We start from the raw sequence: 19,536 nt of genomic DNA, 5'->3' as shown, positions 1-19,536 counted from the left end.
TGGCGGTAGGTCGCCCTTTGCTCCCTCAGGGCCCCTGTCGTGAGGCATCCCAAGGACACTGTGAGCCTTCCCTCTACCTTTTAGTAATTCTCTCTTTTTTCTACCTTTCTTGTGCTCCTTCCGCCCGCTACCTACGGTTTCACGATCGGAGGGAGCTCCCCCCTTGCACTCAGGTTTCCACGCCCTGCCCCCGCTACGGGGGGGGCCTGTACCTCACTCCCTAGCACCTGTTTTTGTCTTCGTGGGCCCCTGCCCCTGGGGCCTGTTTACAACGGATGGTGGGGTGATTCCCTCGGCATGCCCCTTAAGTGTGCTGAAACCTGCATGACGCCCCCCGCTTACAATCATCTTTTTCAAATTTCCAGCATATTATTCCAGATTTGTTATTGCCTTGGTGCTTCCCTCTGATCCCTTGCCCCTCATCTTCGACCCTACTCCCGTAGGGCGGAAAATTGCTCCATTTGCCACAGACGCCTTCCCTGGCTGCCACCATGTGCGTCGAGAACCCTTCCATGTCCTGGCAATCCCAACCCACTATCAGCCACACCTGCATCTTCTCTCTGAAACCATCATCGTATCTCAGCCATGCATCGCCCTGATACTGCTGCTGCGCCTCGTGCACTTTTTGCTCGTATAAAATTAGAGCTGCTGCGCTTTCGGGAAATTTCTCAATGAAAACACATGCCAATGTTTGGAAGGCCTTCAGCCAATTCTCTATTGATCTTTCTATTCTGGGCTTGCGGCGGTCCCTCCTGTCATCGTCTTTTTTTGTCATGCGCCGCTAAGTCTAAACCTGCCTGGCGCACTTCCAGCAGTGAGAAAATGTCTATGAATTCCTTCCTTCATACTCTCTCCTTTACTTTTAGTGGGATGAAATTAGCCAGACCTAACAGTCTTGTGGTTGTGGGGGGGGGTCACTTAGAGAGGGGCGCAGATACTCAATGGCCAGCTTCCCACTCTGGTCCAGGCCCTCCCCAGCCCTGCTTGCATCCCTAACCCCGGGGGGCGCTGTCCCCTCCTTCATGGGCCCCGCCGTCCTCCCTCCTTATTATGTAGAGTCCGGCAGGCATCCCCCTTTTCTTTGCCTGTGGTCCCTTTCCTGCTGCCCCCTTGGTCGGCCCCCTCTTCTTTGATTAGGGTTGCCAGCTCATTATTTTGATGTCCCAGACGGTACAAAAATAAGCCGTCCCCTAAAGCCGTATTTGCACCATTTATCTGTGCATACTTCCAATAGCATATGTAAATGGAAAGCATTTTTAATTGTGTTCTAGGGCTGCCTGAATGATCCATGACTGATAATTAAAGGGAACAAAGACAGAAAAGTCATATTACAAATGAATTCAAATGAATACATAATTTTTTAATTTATAACACTAGTATCAAGACGAGGTCTTTCCAGGCTCTTTAAACACATGTCTGGCATTTTTCTTTTGGCAACCCTACTTTATAGTCCTTTTCATGAAATACATTCTCACGCTACGGCAGTAAATGTAAAATACAAATGTAAGGAATAGGCATAGTGGGGGCTCAGGGGGTACTGGAACCAGAAAGAACACTAAGCCTCGGTAACCAGTTTACAAAGGTATGCAAATATGCAAATGGTCTTTAAAGACCTGTGAAAAACTCGGGCGTGCCGGAGAGAAGACTCCAGACACTGCCCAGCCGAGCCCACAGCAGCTCGAGCTGCAGCAGCCCGGGCTGAGACACACGACGGGGAGGTTGGAGGGGGGCTAAAGCCCTTTTAGCCCTATGGGCGTTGCACGCCTGCTTCAGATGCCCGTGGGTGTAGTCGGTTGGTCACTGGGTTGAATCCTGGCCGGTGCACTGGTGAAATATTGACGTATTTATAGTGCGAAGAGGTCTAAACCTGCCACAGAAAACACTGTGAATGTGTCATTGGTTTAAATGCTATATAATGCACACTATAAGGGTGCACGCAGTATAAACAGGCTTCTGCAAAAAGATTCTTTAAATGTTTACAAAGTTATTTTTTAGTAAGACGCTAACTGTACCTGGTATAAATCCTTTTTATAGGTTTCTATTACAAAGACAAAATCCATATTCTATCAACTAAAGCCTGTACTGGCTTCCACGCAGCCTTTAGATTTGCTGAATAACCAATTTCACATATTCACATTTCTTTCAGGGAGTAGGCGTCCTGGAGAGAAGGCGCGTGCTTTATTTCCAGCTGCCGCTCCCTGTCTTACATCACAGTAGATGTGAGGCTTATTTTCACCCTTTCCACTGGGGGAAATCAATAGTTCAGGAATAGTTGTTTAAAAAAAAAATGAAATATAATGTATGGGAACTGTTTTCGTTAAATTATTCAATCTTGGTTATGTCGTTCCCTTGCCCACTTCGACCCATGCAAAACCTCATAGAACGCATACACCTAAAACAAGACTGACTTATTGGCTTCACCAATGCTTGTTGGCCCTGAACTTTAGTCCATATCCGATAGATGAGTGATCGGCTCCAATCTTGGTCTCTGTATTAGTCCCTTAGTCTTTTTTCTCCCTACATCTTTCTGAAGTTTCCCCCCTCCATATCACCTCATCTTTCTCTCCATGCCTACATGCACTTCCTTTTCATCTCCTCCCCTTCACCGTCCCCTTTCACTCACATGTGTGCGCTCACACCCGCACGCACTGCATTTTCTTTCCCTTTGGCCTTTCAGCATTTTTGATGATTGTGTTCATTTGATAGAACATGTGCACTGAGGGTTCCTTGTGACCAGCGCTTGAAATAGAAAAATAAAAGTGCAGGCACTCCGTACCAGAGTACCTGCTTGTTTCTGAGAAGTGCCAGTACTCTCCAATTAAAAGTATTGCATTTTTCTTGAGAAGTGGCGGTACTCTCCCTCTCAAAATATAAAAAGTGCAGGTACTCCGTACCAGACAGTACCGGACCTTTTAAAGCACTGCTGGTGACACCGATTGAGACCCAGACACTGAAGTCTGGAGGCAACCAAAAATACAAAAACACACTCCCTCAAGACCTCTATTTCTTTGTTATTGGCTCTCGTAAGCTCAAATACGGGGCATAAAAATGTTCTTCTCCACACAAAGGGCCTCATGTAGGTAGCCAAATACCGGTCGGTAACGGCCTATTTTCGGTAAATATGCCGTTACCGACCGGTATTCAGACAAGTGAGATGTAGGAGTCCAAAAACCACTTTTCGGTAAATATGAGGCGGTAAATACCGATTCATATTTACCGAATTCCAAAATACCGAATCAGATTTACCGAATACATAATTAACGATTCGGTAAACATGAAGTGGTAAATATGAAGTGGTAAAATTTAAAATGACATGTAGGAGCACTCTAATTAAGAAATCCAGGAAAATCGGTAAATAAGAGTCGGTAATTAACACGGATTGAAAGCAGGTGGTAACCATCAACAATGCATATAGGCAATCCCAAAATGCAACAGCGTGGACAACATGGCCGCCATGTACGTCATTGCAAGGCGCCTACGTCTACAGGCAGCAGGACTGAGGGTGTGGCGACGGGAGGAACAAATCTACAGACAGCGCATCACACTATTCCAGCTGACTGATGCAGAGATACATGAGAGGTACAGGCTACACCCCGAAACCATCATGGACTTAATCAGGGACCTACACCCACTCCTGGACCATCCAATAAGAAGGGCGCACGCCATACCCCCACATGTGCAGGTGCTCTGCAGCCTACATCTGTTGGCATCCGGCAGTTATCAGGTGGTGATAGCTGCGGTGGGTGGGGTATCCCAGAGTTGCCTGTCACGTTTCTTTAGGAAGTTCCTGGATGCCATGATGCAGAGAATGCACCACTACATAAGCTTCCCAAACACACAGGCTGCACTGCAGAAAACAAAAACAGACTTTTATCACATGGCACAGTTCCCCCATGTCATCGGCTGTATTGATGGTACACACATCCCAATCTGTCCACCAGCTGATACAGAGCACATCTACAGGAACAGGAAGTCCACCCACTCCATCAATGTGCAGGTGATCTGTGATGCAGGGAACATCATCACAGATATTGTTGCAAAGTTTCCTGGGAGCACCCACGACTCTTACATCTTCCAGAATAGTGGGATCTACACACGACTGAGTGCCGGAGAATTCGGAGAGGGATACCTGCTAGGTAAGTAACAGTGACGCCCCTTGAAACCTGCAAATCATAGTGTATAGAGGCATGTTACTGATGGTTCCCTTTTACTCATCCAGGCGACAGTGCATATGCATGCCGGTCATTCATCCTCACTCCCTACCTACACCCAGCAACCCAGAGTGAGAGACGATACAACGTGGCACATAAAACAACACGCAATGTGGTGGAGCGCACGTTTGGACTACTGAAGAGCAGGTTCCGCTGCCTGCACAAGAGCGGAGGCGCACGCCAGTACAAACCCATCACCTGCTGCAAGATTATTGCCACTTGTGCAATGCTGCACAACCTTGCCACGAAAAAAGGTACAGATGTGGAACTAACATATTTTGAGGACAACGAGGATGAGTCAGGCCAGCCAGAGGGCAACGCAGCTAGAGTGCCAACTGCAATCGATGGGAGAGAGAGACGGGCAGAGATCACATGCAACTATTTCTGAGTAAGTGAGGGGACACAGCGAGTTGTGAGAAGTCCTGACGTAGTTTTAATGTGGCACCACGCCATGAACACATGAACAGGCCAATCAGGCAATATACCATCTATACAAGGAGTATGTCCAGGGTTACGTCACCCAATGGGAAGTGGCTTAGCAGGGCTACATCAATGTTTGCGCATACGCGCTGCAGTGGTGGATTGCACGGCCTGTGCATCCTCACTAGAGCCAACCCCAAGCCGCCTGCTGCTCCTGCGTGCTTCTGGGACGGGGGGTGTGATGCTGCTGCTGGTGTCGATGCTCTCCGCAGCATCCCCTGCAGCAGTTGTCGACGCCTGACTAGTCAATAGCACCCCTAGTGCACTTGTCACCTGCACCATCCCCCGAGACAGGTCGCTGCAGCACTGTGTTAGGCCCTCCTGCATCGTCACAGAGCGCCGGCACAGTAGAGAAGTCGCAGTTGCCAGACGGTTGAGTGCCCTGCTGGTAGTGTCCCTTCTCTGGCGTTCCCGGCGCCGTGCTTCGATGTCAGCATCTAATTTGCTGCACAACTGCTGGATTGACTGGGACATGTCCCGAATGCCCGCAGCCATGCCGCTAATGTTATTGTCCATGTTGACTAATGTTGTCTTCATCACCCGCATGTGCCTCTGGACTGACATGACTGCCTTTGATTGCAGGCGCTGTTGTTTCAACATTTGGCCCTCGAGACCCAAGAAGACACCATGGCCGTCAGTGGGTGCTGGTGGACTCTGGACACGCGACCTGCGGCGCCCTCTTGCTCCCGTCAGTGCTGCCTGTGAGGTGTGGGGCACAGTGGCATGGCTCCCTTCCTGGGGCCCGGTGCGGTCTTCTGGGCCCATGCTGTCGTCTGACGAGGTGTCTAAGGCTCGTAGCCTGGCTGCTGGACGCCTCCTCATTCTCACACCTGCAAGCGGAGATGTGGCCGGTGATTCGAACATGAGTGGCGATGCTGGCTCTGGTTGTGGTGATGCTGGCTCTCGGTGAGGTGATGCTGGCTCTCGGTGAAGTGATGCTGGCTCTCGGTGAGGTGATGCTGGCTCTGGGTGCGGCGAGGCTGGCTGTGTTGGTGGTGCGGCTGCCAGTGGGCCTGCTCCCTGGTCTGAACTTGTGCTGGCTAGAGGTGATATATGTGGCCGGTGTGCCGTCTCTCCTGCAGCATGCCCTGTCCTGCATGATGTCACATCTGTGGACAGAAATACAACATTGGCTCAGTGTCCCCGAAGGGCTGCATTGCAAGCGTCACAATCAATCATTTCACATTCCAATATGTCCTCTGTCTCCTTGTGCCTCGAGTGCGTGACATGCCTTGTTGCCCTGTAACATTTACGTCATGGTTAGTGTTGCCCTGACTACATCTCCCGGAATGCATTGCCTGTCTGCACTGACACGTGTGGACTGCAGTGTGATTCTCGTTTCACAATGGGGGATGTGGGATAGGGGTAGGGGGGGCTACATTGCTGTGCTTTCGTCTTACCTTGGTGTGTTGCGGCTCTGGCAGAGCTGTCGGCGTCCCCAAGACCCACGACGCTCTCTTGCTCGATTGTGGCCGCCACCAGCTCCTCCAGTTCGGTGAGGGCAGGTGCCCTGTTGGTTCCACCTCCGGTCTGGCTGGCCTCCTTCTGGATGTCGCCCATCTTCCTCTTGGTTACAATCCTCAGGTCATACCAGCGCTTTTTGAGGACCTCAATGTCCCTGTGGGTCACTCCCACAGCATTGACCTGCGCCTGGATGGCCAGCCATATGTTGCGCTTTTCCACCTCAGGCACTTGCAGGGATTGCCTTCCAAACAGCTTCTGGTGCTGCTTCACCACCTCCTCCACCAGCACCTGGAGTTCCTTGGGGCTACATTTCAGCTTCCTCCTCCTTTCCCCTCTGTCTTTCTGTGTTCTCTGGCTGGACATGCTGTTCGTTTACCCGCTCGCACATGCAACGGCTCCCTGCCTCTCCTCTGCACTCCAAGCCTCTCCAGGGTCGGCTAATTATGTACACCTGCCTGGGTGTGGCCACTTCGGCTAATTATGTACACCTGCCTGGGTGTGGGCACTTCCTGGTTGGGTGGGCTGTCGTTGCACAGGATTAGCTGTTTCGTCAAGTCATGTGATTTTATTTACCGAATCCGTACATACCGATTCGGTATTTTCCGATTCGGTAAATACCACCTCGGTATTTTCCGATTCGGTAAATACCACCTCGGTATTTTCCGATTCGGTAAATACCACCTCGGTATTTTCCGATTCGGTAAATACCACCTCGGTATTTACCGATTCGGTGAATTCCGATTCGTGATTACCGAATGTTACCGAATCGGTAACTGTTACCGAATTTTTACCTACATATAACTTACCGATTCTAATTTACCGATTCGGTACGGCTCGGTATTTAACAACCGGTAAAATTTATTTACCTACATGAGGCCCAAAATGTATTACTATTATTTCATATTTTATTTTGGGTTTTTTCTTTTTTGCTTATACATCACTCTTTATATATAATCGTTTCATTTCTTTTTACAACACTGCATATATATTGCTGTAAATATCATCATTATTTAAAACCTAGTACAATCTATGTGTTACATCTAATCTCAACACCTGTATAGCAACAGCTAAGATTATGTAGTGAAACCAATAGGCAGTCCCCCACACACTCGCACAAATTTTGCCCATTGGAGTAGAAGCAGGAATGGTCGGTTAAGGCGAAGCACCTCTGCGGAACAGGGGCGAGGTCAAAGGCGTGTCTAAAAAAACCAAAATATACAGTAACTTTTTTTGTTCTTTCACCTTAAGGGAACTCTAAGGCTCAGCTTAAATAAAAAATAAATACACCTTGAGTTAATCAGTGGGAAATGCACTATCCTACATTATGAAACCGCTTTGTTAAAGCACTGCAGAAGTGTGTGTGTCTGTAACCAGAGAGCCACAAAACAGAATCATGGTTAGTGTTGTGGGGAATAGTGACGTGTGTATGTTTAGCGCTATGAGAATCCAGATTGACAGAAAGCACTGTGAATATGCAAGTCATTATTTTAATTTTGCTTTACACATAGTATAAGAGAGGCTGCTACAAAATGTGGACAAAGATATAAGATAAAGTGCTTCCAAAACCTAGATTTTAGTAATACCCAGACTGTACATAGTGCAACTTTTTTTATAACTATCCATTAAAAGCACGCGGCCACAACTCGGGTGGTAACTACCTTGCAATACCACTCGGGGAAAAAAAATCGGGGTTATCAAGAAGCTTCAAGTGATTCCATCAATAAAAGCCAATTACCGGCTTCCAAGCAATCTCTACATTTACGGATTAACCAGTTGTGTGCATTTACATTTCTTGCAGGCCCCCTGGCAAGAAGGCTTGTTTAGCTGTCTGCCCGCCATGGGTTTCACGGCACAGGGTTGCCTTACACTCCACCTGAAGCATTTCAGCTCTCGGAATCAACCATCTGGGGACTGTTGTCTTATTAAAACAAGCATTGGCATAGCCAATAGGTCTCGCCTTTGGGACCTTATAAGTGTTTAGCCATGCAACAGTTGCATAACTAAATACTTATAAGGTCCCAAAAGCGAGACCTATTGGCTATGCAAAGCGGCCGTGCGGCCGCTAAAGTGAAAGTGATCGCGATCACGATCAAACATCAAAGCGGCCGCGAATGTAATCGGGGTAAAGTGCGGCGTCCACGCACATGCACTGTAGCTCTAGGCTGGCCTGGTAGCACTTTTTGGAGCCCTCTCAATAATTCTCGCCAGGCCAGCGCATGCGCTGGGTCAGGCGAGACCTAAAAAAAAGTAGGGGAACTGTTGTTCTTAAATTTAAAAAAGTATGGTAACATCGTGCCCCTCAGATTCCACCCACTGGGAGTAACACACAGCATAGACACAGTGGGTGCTAGATAACAGGAGAGCGAAGGAAAAGAGCAGGGAGTTGTGGGAGGAGGACATAACGGCTGTAGAAGTTTGAGGCCAAACGAGGGATTTATTTATTTTAAGAGTTTTATACAGCGCGAAGTAGACCCGAGAAATCGGGTATCAGAGCACTTTACATGAGCACCAGTTTCGTTACAGAAGAACACATTAATTTTTGGTAGGCACAGGAAGATTAAGGATTTGCCCAGAATCACAGGATGTTTTCGCATCGATACCGAGACAGGAACTCGGTTCCCCAGCTTCGAGGTCGACCGCTCTAGCCGTAAGGCTACATCCTCTCCCCAAACTGGTGGGGTGCTGCAATTAACAAGGCAGGTCGCTCCCCACGCTGCGCAGCTCCTCCTGACTGCGCCCGTGTCCTCAGCCCAGCAGCTGCCGCTGTGACGGTGTCCTGGGTTCAAGACCCGCCGTAGGTTCTGCCCATTCTCCCCTCTCATTGTAATTGTACTGTGATTGTTGACTGTATTTGTACTGTGTGGCTTATCTCTGCTTACCGTTTTTTTTCTTGTTATCGTTTCTTTCTCCCCTGTTTTTATTGTGCTCCTCTTTGCCTTCTGTTTTCCCTTCGCCGTTTTTTCCTCCCGTTCTACCGCCGCTGCTTCCCCCTGCGGCCCCGCCCTCCTCGTCACCCATCTGCCTCCCCGCTCCCGCCTCCCAGCTGCTCCTCCCTCCCACCTCCCCTTATATGGTGGCCACTGTGCGGCCGTGCCGCTGGCGCGCCTAAGGCAAGCCCGTCTGCGCCCAGCGCCAGGACCCCTGGCCCCCGCAAACGCCACGACACCCGCCTCTGCTACAACTCCAGCACCCTCCACGCTGGACGATCACGCACCTGCTGCCTGGCCGCCCCGAAGCGCACCCAAGGACCCTTCTCCTGCCGGAAATGCAGCTTCACCAGCATCCGGCCTGCCAACCCTCCTACCAAAGAACCCAACCACCTCCAGATTCATCCTTCTCAACACCCGCTCCGCACGCAAACACGCCGTGGAACTCTGAGACCTACTGGACTCAAACACCCCAGATGCCACCTTCCTGACGGATACCAGGCTGAACCCCATCTCGGCACCCGACATCGCCATAGCCATCTCGGAAGGCTATAAGATCACCCGCAGGGACCGCACCAATGGAGTAGAAGGAGGAATCGCCACTGTCCACAGGAACACTCTCAAAGTCTCAACCAACACTGACGACACCCTCAGCACTGCCGAACACCTGCACTTCTCCGCAAGCTCCCATGTCTCCTTCAACCGCACCACCGAGCTCCACTGGACCAATCACTGCTGCATCCACTTCACCTTCTGGAAACACCACGCACCACCGCATCCAACAGATGCCGCGCCGCTGCTGGAGCAAAGTCACCGAAGACCAGCTTTCCACCTCCCTCGCCCAGAGCCCACCTGCAGATGCGACCAACCCCGACACCACCGCTCGCAACCTCAGACAGTGGATCAACGAATACGCCAACACCCTCGCCCCGCTCCAGAAGCCCACCAACACCCACACCAGCAAAAATGCCAGCTGGTTCACCAAAGGCCTCCAAGCGAACCTGCCGAAAACTTAAAAAAAACCTGTATCCGTGAACAAACACTAGAAAGCTACACAGCCCACAAGAACACCACTCGCAGCCAAGAAAAAATGTTGAACTTTGTCCTGTGCCATAATATAATGAACTACACTGACCAAGATGCCTAGAGGTAATGACGCTGAGACGTGAAGTCAGCGTGCTCCCACTACCTTCCCACAATTTAAAAGGCTCCCTCGAGCCGCCTTGAGCTGACGAGCTTGGGAGCACCTGCATGCCTTGAGAGGAATTGTGCCTGAGTAAATTAAGCGGCAGCATGTCCAGCAACCTATGATTTTTTCCCTACTTGTGGTAAATAATTTAATTACCGGGACTTAATTTGATACAGAAAAATAATAAAAATAGCTCAGTAAAATAAGAGGCAAAATCCGTGATATTAGAGGTTCGGAATGGGCTTTATTCCAATGGACGATTCGAATCGTGGACTCCAAGTTCCATCACCACGGAGGTTCAGGAAGTGAAGTACATACTTTATTGATAAGTAATCACTTTTATACAATAGGCATTACAGTGAAGCAAATGCAGGAGGCGTAACAATTGATAGTAAAGATAAAACATACATGCGTAGCAAAAGTGGGCGTAACCGGGTGTAACTAAAGAACGTCATCAGGTATGATGTCATAATAGGGTGGTTCCATGAAAGAATTTTGCAATGTCAGCAGAAATACTTGGCAGAAATGCGCGCGCAGCAGCATGACGTATGATTGACGTGCGACTAGGGGGTGAAGGGGATTTGACATTTAACTCTACATGTGGCGACAGATGTCTGGAGGGTCAAGTCAACCTAATCCCAAATCATATCTAACATCCTATGTTTAAAGAACTATGTTATCTAAAAGAGAGGTCTCTTAGAGTAGAATCTTATTCTATACTGACTATACTGACTGTTAGTGCGTGTACAAGCGTCTAAGTGTCTACACTAGATGCGAGGGCAGAAGTCTTCCATAATAATAGGGCTATGAATTACTTGCATAAAGACAGAGAAGCCGGGCCTTTGCTCGGTAGCTGGAAGAATGTTTACTTAAACTACTAGACAGGAATGCATTGGGCAGGGAGCGGAGCAGATAATTTCGAAGGTGAAATACAGTTTTTGGCAGGCAACAAGCTGATGTCAGGCACCGTGAGCCGCGCAGGGAATGAGACAAAGTTCATGGTCACAGATGCAGGCTCAGACTGGAGCTTTCAGAGGCAGAAGGCAAGAAAAGCTTGATGACAGAATCAGGGCCTACTTGCCTGGACTGTAAAATGGCATAAGTGAACCATATAAAGCCGGTGGCCTTTCATACTTAGGAATGGAATATCCAGCCTATTCATGGCGGATCGAAAAGAGGACGTGTTGACGGTGGACGCACATGTGTTTGCGTCTTCATAACTGGAACTGGAGGGAACATACATGTACTTATGATTCATACATGAAACCGTTGGGGTCCAAGATAGGGGACATAACTGATCAGAAAAATCCATATTTCCACATTCCCTCCTTGTCCCCTACTTGCCCGTTAAGAGATATCAATCTTCATCAATCCGTTGATCTGTTCATATAGCATCATTTGTTCTTCTTTTTTCTTCTGGGATGAATGAAATCTTGGTGGTGGAATACACGATGTGGCACACAGACCACAGATCGCTGGTCCACATTGTAGACATAGACAGCAACTGAATAGTATGAGAAAGCCAATACCTAGGAAGGATAGGACCTTCCATCCAAAGGTAGATAATACACTCCAAAACCAACCGGACCAAGTCCAGGTGCCTGGACTCTGGTGTATCTGGCTTACAATCTTATGAAGGCGAGTTATGGCTTTATATACAGATGGCGAATTTTCTGGTATGAAAATGCAACAACTTGATCCGATGACCCTACAAGCTCCGCCCCTATCGGCCAGGATGACGTCAAGGACAAGACGATTTTGAAGCACAACAATCCGCATAGCAGACTGCTCTTCTGTTAAATTGCCTAAGGCGGAAATAGTTTCGTTCACTACTGCTTCAAGGGTTCTAGTTAATCTACGTATCAGCTTACTATTAGTAACGGTACCTATATAGGGAAAGAGACCTTTATTGAAATCTGTGTATTTTTCCCATGCTGTTTCAGTGTAATCGACTATTGGGAGATCTCTCCTTTCTCTATTGTGTACTAAATGAGTATTTCTGTGATAATCAGGAGGAGCTAGAAAAACAGGTGGCAAAAGGAATCCGATGTAGCAGGTACCATCCCAATCTAGAGGCAGACGTATATATGCCGTCTGACCACATATAAAATAGGAATGGCGGGAAGCTCTAGATGTCGACTTGCCTTGATCACTAAATTCTATTACAGTGGTGCATCTACTATGGCCCATATGTATGGAACCATTCTTTCTTACACATAATTCACCTTTTACTGGAAATACTGACATGGCGGGCAAAATTGGAGTAGCTTCGGATTCGACATTCAAGATCAAGAGATTAAGCGTAAAATTACCTAATCCATATACTTCATTTTCTAGATCAGTTCCTGTTCTTTTGGGAAGTCCCTCCTTGTTGGGGTGGCAGACTTTAAGTAAAACTAAGTTCAGATTTCCCCATACCCCGTTGTCTTGATAAACTGCGGAGTTCGAATCTTGGGAATTAATTAAACTAAACCATGCTCCACAGGAGCCGTTGTGTGTGTACGGGTATGGAAAGAGAGGTAGAATTCCTTTATAATTCTGATAGGGAGGGAGTCGGCCACATATCCAACAATTTGTAGCATTGCTAACCTGATGGGAATGATGTAACATACTAATAAAAGTGTTATTGCGCAGCGCAAATCTATATGACAATTCATGCGGAGGTAATTCACTAAAAGAATGTTCAGCAGTAACATTATAAACATGTCTAAAAATAGGATAACATATGTGCAACAATATACTTGCAGTAATTATTTAAAGACTTAGGAAAAACAGAATTAATAACGTCACTGTGCAATGACTACGCAGTGATTTACAGTACGCATGTCGTTTCAGCTTTATCCTTTTGTTTCTTTCTCTGTACAGGTCTAAGGGATACATGTCAGAGACAAATTCGACCGCTTCACCTTGGAGAGGACTTAAACAATCAAATTGCCTGACTGGTTAGACCTGAGTTTTAGTTTATATAGTTCACGACTATTCAATTCAACCAAAGGAAGTTTAGAGTCACTCGGGGAAGACACGCAAGGTGTGTCGTTTACATCTGATGGTAGTCCATGAAATTTCTTGATATGACTTGAATGTATCCAGCCTTTTCGACCTTCGATCTTTACGGCTGTCCTCGTCGTTAGCAATACGAGCTGAGGCGACCTCCACCTAGGATCCAGCTGAGACTTCCGATCAAAGTTCCTCACTAAGACCAAATCTCCTGGAATTACGTCATGGGGTTTCACCTCAGTGTTGTCGGGAAAAGCTGCAGCTACCTGTGAACGACAAGATTGTAGTGCAGACATCAAGGAAGCCAAGTAATCTGTCAGCATATTACAGTCAATATCAGTTATTTTGCGTGGTATAGGCGTCCCCCACATATTTGGTGGTCTACCAAAGACCACTTCATAAGGAGATAGCCCTGTTCGAGAGTGCGCTACCATTCTCATGTAAAAGAGTGCAACGGGTAAGGCTACTACCCAGTCGACACCTTTCTCTCTACATATTTTAGGCAATCTAATTTTCAGAGTTTGATTATGTCGTTCCACGAGACCTGCTGCCTCGGGGTGTCGGACACAGTGGAATCTCCACTGATAGCCTAACAAGAGTGAAACGTGTTTCATTAGTTCGGAGGAAAACGGCTGGCCGTTATCTGAGTAGACAACACGTGGTAAACCGTACCGTGGGAAGAATTCTCGAACTAACTGTTTGGCAGTAGTCGGGGCAGTGTAATCTGAAACCGGGTATGCCTCTGTCCAACGGGAAAGAGCACAGACAACTACGAGAACATATTTGAATCCTCGACATCGTTCCATCTGGATATAATCCATCTGGAGGACTTCAAAAGGGTGATCAGGAGGCTGAAATCCACCCTGTTCTACGGGAATGCCTTTTCCTGGGTTAAACTGACAACAGATCATACAGGTACGGACTTTTTGTTTAGCTGCTGCTCGTAAATGTTTGTTGAACCAAATGTGTTGGATGCTGTCTAGCATAGCTTTTTCTCCTAGATGTGCTGGACTATGTACAGTGTTAATAACGACTTGGACCATTGAATCAGGAAGGAACCACACAGATTTTTCCTTCGTCATCCATCCTTGATCCGTTTGGATCCCTCCTAACTCAGTCCATTTCTTTATTTCATCTGGAGTAGCATGTGTCTGTATGTCAATTACGTCAAGAGCGGGATCCTTAACCATCATGCAATGTGTTGGTGTCGGGACTATTGTCTTTGTCATGTCGGATGTTTGAGTTTGAGCAGTCTGTTTAGCTGTTCTGTCAGCCAGATCATTGCCTTGAGAAATGATATCAGTAACTTTCGTATGAGCTTTACATTTCATAATTGATATTGCAGTGGGTAGATGTATTGCATCTAATAAGGCATGAATGAGGGGTCCGTGCTGAATGTGGGCACCGTGAGAAGTTAAATAACCTCTCTCTCGCCACAGCACGCCGAAGTCATGTACAACTCCGAATGCATAACGTGAATCAGTGTATATGTTGACTTTTTTATTTGTGGCTTGAATACAGGCTTGTGTCAGAGCGATGAGCTCTGCTGCTTGAGCGGACAAGGTATTTATACAATTTGTTTCAATGATTTCAGCGTCTGTTGTGACTGCATAAGCGGCCACTAACTCTCCTGTACCTGTTCTCATACATGAACCATCTACATACAACGTCAGGTCTGGGTCTGACAATGGAACGTCTGTCAAATCTTGCCTGGGTTTCGTCGTGATAGTGATAACTTCAATACAATCATGTGCAAGTGGGTCTGTTCCATTTACAGGTAACAGTGTGGCAGGATTCAATGTACTACAACGTCTGATTTCTATATGTGGCTGAAACAATGTTAATTCGTAACCAGTGAGTCGTGCTATAGTCAAGTGTTGTGTTTGTGTGCGGTTCAAGAGAACCTCTACTGCATGTGGTACTTGTACTGTCAATGGATGTCCTAATACTATGGCATCGCTTTGTCTGATTGCTAAAGCTGTTGCTGCCACTGATTTTAGACATGCAGGCAAAGCCTGAGCTACGGGATCTAATGTACTAGAAAAATAAGCACATGGTTTGTGTGATCCTGCTTGTTCCTGTGTGAGTACAGACAAGGCAGTACCTTCGCGTTCTGTAACAAAAAGTGTAAACTGTTTATTGTAACATGGTGTTGCTAAAACAGGTGCTTGGCATAAGGCTTTCTTTAGGCCTTCAAAAGCTTGTGCATGTTCCTGAGTCCAAGGGAGAACAGTCGATGTGGCTGCCTCCTGTGTTGTCAATTGAATGAGTGGTTTTGCTAGAAATGCATACTGAGGGATCCACTGCCTACAATATGAAGTGAGGCCTATGAAAGCCCGCACCTCCTTTTGTGTCTTGGGTATTGGCATATTTGCAATTAGCTGGATGCGATCTGGTGTAAGCTGCCTTCGTTCCTTGGACAGCGAGTGACCAAGGTAAACAACTCGCTGGACACAGAATTGCAGCTTAGAAGGGGACACCTTGTGCCCCTTTTCGGCCAAAAATTGTAATACCGTCAGTGATGCTTTCTCACATTCAGGTTCGTTTCTAGCGGTGATCAGCAGATCATCGACATATTGAAGCAGGGCAGTGTTGACTGACATGTGGATACTGTCGAGTTCTCGTTTCAGTGCTTGGCTATAGATGCTGGGGCTTTCTGTAAATCCTTGAGGTGCGCATGTGAATTTAAAGCTACGTCCATTTAAACTAAATCCGAACAAGTATTGGCTTTCCGGATCTATTGGGACGCTGAAAAAGGCATTCTTAAGATCAATTACAGTAAAGAATGTTGCTTCGGAATCAATAGCTGTCAGTAATGACGAGATATCTGGGACCACAGGGAATTGTGGCACAATGCATTTGTTCAATTCGCGCAGATCAATAACCAATCGATACACTGGCGGGGCCTTTGGATCTGTTCGTTTAAGAATCGGAATTATCGGGGAATTACATACATTGGAGTCTGTTTCCACAACCACTCCTTGGACAATGAGCTCGTCAATAATTTGCAGTAAAGCCACTACAGCATCTGGTGGTAACTTGTATTGTCGCATTCGTGGTAGTACCACTCCTGCCTTTAGTGTAACTCGATATGGTGTAATATTCATGCAACCCACATCAGTAGGGCCTTGTGCCCATAAATGTGTAGGTAAAGTCTGCAGTCGGGGATCCATGTCTCGAGACACATAGTGACCTTTGAAATCACGTAAAAACAATCTTACTCCTTCCGGAGAACAACATATTATAGCTCCTAGAGCTTTCAGTGTTTTTATACCTAACAAGTTTTCTGGACATGATTTAGTAAGCAATAAATCTGTAGTTCGGGTCAAGGGTCCTATCGTAAGTGGAAGAGGCTGTGATACTTCATTAACAATAGGTTTTCCTGAAAAACCAAGGGAAATATTCTGTGAGCCTGAGAGGGGTGCCCCTGGAACTTCACTACGTTTTATAGTTGTTCGGCTTGCCCCTGTATCAAGTAAAAATTTTCTATCTTGGCCTAATAGTTCACTATGTACATAAGGTCCTTCTTGGTCTACAGGGACCTCGATAAGGGGTAAGTCAACTTCCCTCTCTAGGCTGGTTCATGCGTATCGTTGATAATCAGGATAGTCATACTGTGCGGTCTGGTACAGCTGTCGTGTCGTGGTTTGTGTGGCAGCAACAGGCAGCGCTGGTGCAGCTGGCACAAACTGTATAGACTGTTGTGGAGCTGGCATGGACTGGGCATGCTGCGGTGCTCCTTGTTCATTCTGATCCTGTCTAGGTGGCCGTGGTCTTTCTTGTGTTTTACCTGTGGCGATATTACGCTTCAAGACTGGGCAATCGTGTATGTAATGACCTGGTTGTTTACAATAGTTGCATGTCCCTTTTACAGGTCCTGCTGAATCACCGGACTGTGTCGTACCCTTTTTATGACCTTCAGCTGGAACTGTCTGGGAGACTAGCATTTTCATTTTTGTGTCTTTCATGCGTCTCTGCTCATGTTCTTGTTCCTCTCTAATTCTATTGTAATGGTACTGTAACATTTGTAACATTTGTGATGGGGTATTACCTTGCCAGGTACTCTCGAATTTTAATACTCTATTCTTCACCTGGGGCAAGGAATTTTCAACTAATTTTGTCACAAACCGATGTGGGTATGACTCGCTACTTGCTTTTATACCACTATTTATACCAAAACATTTTTCAAATCGGGCATAGAAATCACTAGTGTCTTCATCTCGCTTTTGTTTACAGGCTGAGATTGCACCCCAGTCTTCCTTTTTCGTGGTTAATAAACGTGGCAGTACCTGTACTAGTAAACCTGGTAGTGCTTTAGTTTTATCCCCAAGCCCTGCTCCTGCAGTTCGGGCCTTTTCTTCTGCTTCTAATGCTGTCCATTCTATCTTTTGGTCTCCCACCTCCCACTCTTTTTCCTTGAGTTTTTCATAAATGCCAGCAGGCATTAATACCTTTAATATTGTCATAATGTCGGGATAGGTATACTCTCCCATGAGTAACATGTCTTTAATTTCTCGGTGGAAACCCGCTGGGTCTTTGTCATGACTGGGTACCACTTTCTTCATTTCTAACAATTCTATTTTCGATATGGGCGTATATACATATACACGTTTAAACTGATTGTCCTCGCCCTTTATTGGGTGTACTTCTCGTAAGGGATTCTGTCTGTCCATGTAATACGTCGTTCTTTCCTTGATGGGCAGTGAGACATGTTCTGGGCATACAAAAAGAATGTACTGCTTTCTTGATTCTAGTATTTCTCTAATTAACTTAGTACCTGAACCTCTCCATCTATTCGTGAGTAATTCAGTCAATATATCAGGTAAAGGACCAGGATCGGAATGTTGGCTTTTATAAAGTATAAGAAGTTGTTGAATCATATAAATCCCAGCTAAACGCTGTTCATCTGGGGTGAGGTTCAAAAATGTGTGTGCTACTGTATCATCACCATATTTTCCGGGACTGTCAACCCAATGAACGGCTGACCTGGCTAATTCTTGTTCATCCATAGAATCGAGTAAATGATAACCCCTTCGTTCTCGGAGTAATTTGTCAGCGGCTTGGAACGAATGCTCGGGGGACCTTATATTTATTATAGGTGTTTGGAAATTCCTGTTATTATCTGGACATATCGGACGTATCGGGTCAGTGAAACATCTAGTACTATTACAAGATCTTCCTCTACCTACATAGGCTATGGTTTCTGACTGTCCTGTGGGCAGTCCTGATCCTTCCTCCTCCTCATTTTGTTCAAACTCGTCTACCGCTAATCTCTCTTCGTGTAGGCGTTCTATTTCTTTACGGATCTTTCGGCACATGGCTATTATACATTTTTGCCTATCATGTCTCCCTTCTGATATATTCTGGCTCCATCTGGTAAGGGTTTGCATTATTTCCGGATCTACCCCCGGTCGGTCTTGATTTCTGATTACACAATTTATGAGGAAACGTAACAGTTCCCCCTGTATCTCCACTTTCTGGTATTCCATAGCTCTGTTAATACATTCAGAATCTCGCCCTGTTTGGACACAATGATATATATTGTCTAGATGCATAGTCATTCCTGGTAGCTTTCCTAAATACACCGCAGCTCGTCTGATACGTAATGATGCCAGGATCATTTCGTCCTCTTTTTTTTTCAGTAGAGGTTCTCTTTTCCGGGCACAGGGTCATATCTACAATCTACAAGAAGTTCCTTAAGCGTGCGGGAATTTATGAGTTTGGGGGTACGTGGATGTGCTGATTCTTGAAAAGTAAGTTTATTTATTCTGGGTGGCGTACAAAAAATGTTGGTAGCACCTCCGGTAGCCCCGTCTGGGGTATCGGGCGTGAAAGGATTCGTTGAACGCGATACAGCAACTATAGGTGTGGACACAGCTGTAGAAGCAGCTGTAGGAACAGATGTGAAAACAGATGTGCTTGCCGGAACTTATGTCAGGATTTGATGCTGTAAGGATACAGATACAGGATCTTGGCGTTGAACCTCCCCGGCAGACGGTCTATGTGGGGCGGGGTTAGCATACTCGGGAGCTGCGTCATCTAAATATGAGGAAAGAAAAACATCTTCTGCTGTTCTAGGATGCCCCTTAGGATGCATTTTTATTGGGAACAATGGGGGTGGCAAGTCTTTTGGTATCTCCGGAGTAGCCTTAGGTAATCCCTCGGCCAGAAGGGGATACATACCATTCATAAGGGCATTTCTTTGTCTGTCTACTTGTTCTGATTTCACTCGTGTACCTTCTTCAATTAATAGATTTTCTCGGACTTT

At 46.6% G+C, this 19,536-nt stretch overlaps 1 protein-coding gene across 2 annotated transcripts in view; it reads left to right on the top strand.

The window, feature by feature from the left end:
• LOC146806134 (sodium-dependent proline transporter-like) overlaps positions 1-19,536 on the top strand; it is a 309,885-nt gene that overhangs the window by 19,036 nt on the left and 271,313 nt on the right. Inside the window, exon 1 of one of the 2 annotated variants that reach the window (XM_085623474.1) lies at positions 13,137-14,183. The exons of the other annotated variant lie outside the window; for it this stretch is intronic. The gene's annotated coding sequence lies outside the window, so the exon portion shown is untranslated. Of the gene's footprint in view, positions 1-13,136; positions 14,184-19,536 lie in introns of those variants that run through there. 2 annotated transcript variants of the gene reach the window in all.

The sequence above is a fragment of the Triturus cristatus genome, chromosome 8 (genome assembly GCF_964204655.1).
Source record: "Triturus cristatus chromosome 8, aTriCri1.1, whole genome shotgun sequence".
NCBI lineage: Eukaryota > Metazoa > Chordata > Amphibia > Caudata > Salamandridae > Triturus > Triturus cristatus.
Note: the sequence above shows the minus strand (reverse complement) of the source record. Positions and strands in the feature narration are given on the sequence as shown.